This window comes from Opisthocomus hoazin, chromosome W, assembly GCF_030867145.1.
Source record: "Opisthocomus hoazin isolate bOpiHoa1 chromosome W, bOpiHoa1.hap1, whole genome shotgun sequence".
In the NCBI taxonomy this organism is placed as follows: Eukaryota; Metazoa; Chordata; class Aves; order Opisthocomiformes; family Opisthocomidae; genus Opisthocomus; species Opisthocomus hoazin.
In genome coordinates this window covers 40349321-40353540 of record NC_134453.1, presented here as the reverse complement: position 1 = coordinate 40353540, position 4220 = coordinate 40349321, and positions in this window count along the sequence as shown.

The following is a 4220-nucleotide window of genomic DNA, read 5'->3' as shown; positions in this document are numbered from 1 at the left end:
CATCCGTATGTCGCATCTCTTCCTTGGTGGCCTGAGGTGTCATGGGCCCACTGAGCTATAAGGAGTTCACCCTTATGTTGCCAGTCCAGATCCACCTGAGCCACTTCAATCTTGGCAGCCTGATCTACCTGGTGGTTGTTTTGATGTTCCTCAGTGACCCGACTCTTAGGGACGTGGGCGTCCACGTGACGGACTTTTACAACCAACTGCTCGAGCCGGGCAGCAATATCTTGCCACAATGGGGCAGCCCAGATAGGTTTGCCTCTGCGCTGCCAGTTGTTCTTCTTCCATTGCTGCAGCCACCCCCACAAGGCATTGGCCACCATCCAGGAGTCGGTGTCAAGATAGAGCACTGGCCACTTCTCTCGAGTGGCAATGTCTAAAGCCAGCTGGATGGCTTTCACCTCTGCAAACTGGCTGGACTCACCTTCTCCCTCGGCAGTTTCCGCGACTTGTTGTGTAGGGCTCCATACAGCAGCCTTCCACCTCCGCTGCTTCCCCACAATGCGACAGGACCCATCCGTGAACAGGGCATACTGTTTCTTATCTTCTGGCAGCTGGTTATACAGTGGGGCCTCTTCAGCATGTGTCACCTCCTCCTCTGGTGATGCTCCAAAATCTTTGCCTTCTGGCCAGTCCATGATTACCTCCAGAATTCCTGGGCGACTGGAGATTCCCATTCAGGCGCTCTGGGTGATCAGCGTGACCCACTTACTCCACGAAGCATCAGTGGCACGATGTGTAGAGGGGACCCTCTCTTTGAACATCCAGCCCAGGACTGGCAATCGTGGAGCTAGGAGGAGCTGTGCCTCAGTGCCGACCACTTCTGAAGCAGCTCGAAAACCTTCATATGCTGCCAGAATCTCTTTTTCAGTGGGAGTATGGCGGGCCTCGGATCCTTTGTATCCCCGGCTCCAAAACCCCCGGGGTCGATCTCGAGTCTCCCCTGGTGCTTTCTGCCAGAGACTCCAGGTTGGGCCATTCTCCCCGGCTGCCGTGTAGAGCACGTTTTTAACATCTTGCCCTGACTGGACTGGACCAAGGGCTACGGCATGAACTATCTCCCGTTTAATTTGTTCAAATGCCTGTCGTTGCTCAGGGCCCCATTCAAAATCATTCTTCTTCCGGGTCACATGGTACAGAGGACGTACAATTTGGCTGCAATTTGGGATGTGCATCCTCCAAAAACCCACAACACCTAAGAAGGCCTGTGCTTCCTTTTTGCTGGTTGGTGGAGACATAGCTGCTATTTTGTTGATGACATCCATTGGGATTTGACGGCGCCCATCCTGCCATTTTGTCACCCAAAAACTGGATCTCTTGCACAGGTCCCTTGACTTCACTTAATGGCGAAACGGGCTTTCAGAAGGATCTGAAGTATTTTCTCCCCTTTCTCAAAAACTTCCGCCTCTGTGTCACCCCATACAATGATGTCGTCGATGTACTGCAGATGTTCTGGAGCTTCACCCTTTTCCAGTGCAGTCTGGATTAGTCCATGGCAAATGGTGGGACTGTGTTTCCACCCCTGGGGCAGTCGATTCCAGGTGTACTGGATGCCCCTCCAGGTGAAAGCAAACTGTGGCCTGCACTCTGCTGCCAAAGGGATGGAGAAGAATGCATTAGCAATGTCAACTGTAGCGTACCACTTGGCTGCCTTTGACTCCAGCTGATACTGAAGTTCTAGCATGTCTGGCACGGCAGCACTCAGCGGTGGTGTGACTTCATTCCGGCCACGGTAGTCTATTGTCAGTCTCCACTCTCCAGTAGATTTTCTCACTGGCCATATGGGACTATTAAATGGTGAGTGAGTTTTGCTGATCACTCCTTGACTCTCCAGGTGGCGGATCAGCTGATGAATGGGGACAAGGGAGTCTTGGTTGGTACGATACTGTCGCCGGTGCACCGTTGTGGTCATGATTGGCACCTGTTGTTCTTCAACCCTCAGCAACCCCACAACGGAAGGATCCTCCGAGAGACTAGGCAAAATGGACAGCTGTTTAATTTCTTCCATCTCCAAAGCAGCTATGCCAAAAGCCCACCGATACCCCTTTGGGTCCTTGAAATACCCTCTCCTAAGATAGTCTATCCCAAGGATGCACGGAGCCTCGGGGCCAGTCACAATGGGGTGCTTCTGCCAGTCCTGCCCAGTGAGGCTCACTTCAGCCTCCAATACACTCAGCTCTTGGGACCCCCCTGTCACTCCCAAAATACAAACGGACTCTGACCCTTTGAAATGTGATGGCATTAAAGTACACTGTGCACCAGTGTCCACTAGAGCTTTATACTCTTGTGGATCTGACGTGCCAGGCCACCGAATCCACACTGTCCAATAAACCCGGTTGTCCCTTTCCTCCACCTGGCTGGAGGCAGGGCCCCTCTAATCCTGGTCAGAGAATTTGCTGCTCACCTGCTGTAAAAATGACTTGGAGGTCCCCTCCAGAGGATCGGAATCAAGATCAAACTGTTTACCTGGTCTGGAGAGCTGGCTGCTGGAAACTGGAGCGGCATTTTTGCTAACAGAATCCCCTTTTTGTGATTGTTTTACCTCGCAACTCACGCACTCGTGCCTCTAGACTTGAGGTAGGTTTTCCATCCCACTTCCTCATGTCCTCTCCGTGGTCACGCAGGTAGAACCACAGGGTGCCCCGTGGTGTATAGCCTCTGTATTCTCTCTCCTGAGCAGAGAAACGCCTGCCCCTAATAGCTGAGACACTGGCCCGTACAGGTGGGGAGTAGAACATATTCTCTTTGAATTGCTGGACCTTCTGTAACAATTTCTCCATGGCTGAGACGAGGGAGGAAGAGAGACTTTCCTCATATTGCCGGAGTCTGACAGCCACCTCATCCACTGTTGGTGCCTCTTTACCTTTGCAGTCTGCTATTGCCAGTGAGTTGGCATATGAGGATGGTGCGCTCCGCACAAACTTCCTCCACATAGATGCTGTGCAGTGGACTTCATCTGGGTCTGTGGGTAACTGCTCATCGTCTGGTGCATAGTAAACCAGCTCCTGCAGAGCTAATTCCCTCAAATACTGAATACCCCTTTCCATATTGGTTCACTTGCCAGGATAACATGCAAAATCCTCACTGAAGGGGTACCTCTCCCTCACGCCTGACAGAAGTCTCCTCCAGAGGCTGAGGACTTGTTCCTTTTTCCCAATGGCCTTGTCAATGCCCCCGTCCCTGGCCAGGGATCCCAGCTGCTTGGCTTCCTTGCCCTCTAATTCCAAGCTGCTGGCCCTGTTATCCCAGCACCGCAGCAGCCAGGTGGCAATGTGCTCGCCTGGGTGGCGGTTGAAATCTTTCCGCATGTCTCGCAGCTCGCCCAGGGACAGGGACCGGGTGATGATCTCTGTCTCTATCTCCCGCGATGACCCTGGCTCATTGTCATCCATCCCGGAGCGATCTGATTTCTTTGCGTCTTTCTTTAGTTTTACAGGGGCAACTGCTACCAGCACAGGTTGGTCATTGGGCTCAGCCGCGATGCCTGCTGCTGGAGCTGGGGCTGGAGCAGCTGCCATGCCTGCCGGGGAAACTGGGGCCGCCCCTGCGATCGTGGCAGTGGCAGCAGTGGTGCCGGTTGGGGGGGCTGTGACTGCCTGCTGGGCTGGAGGGGCTGCAGGGCCGGCTGGGGGGGCAGCGCCAGCTGCAGTGCCTGCTGCTTCGTTTCCCCCCCTTCCCCTTTAGGGCACTGAACAGTGTTGAACAGGGCAGCTCGTTAGGCATGGGCCAGACCCCAGCACGTTGCAGTGATTTGTGTCTCTCTGGAGTTCCCAGGGTGCTAGCACACTTTCTGTAGATATTTTACTATTTTGTCCGGATTCTGCACTTGCTAGGTACTTGCCCATGCTGTCCCACACACCCAGCCACTCACAGCTATCCAGCCCCGGGGCAGGTCTCTGCAGGATGTTCTTAACTACTTGTTTAACCCTAAACAAAACCTGCAACCCATTCAGGAGGCAGAACAATAGGAGAGTGCTGCCCTGAGCATCCCACGGGTACTCGAAATTCTCAAAAGCCGTTAGGACCAACCTGAAGGAGAGAGGGGGGGCGAAAGAGTGGGGGAAGGTATCCCCTTCGGTTTTCCCCACAGATTGGGTTTGATTATTAACAAAATCTAAGAGATACGATCCAAGGTATGGAAATGACCGCAGTGCCGCATGCAAATGCAAGCCTAATTCCATGCACAGTGATGTTATCATGTCATAAGTTGATATCGT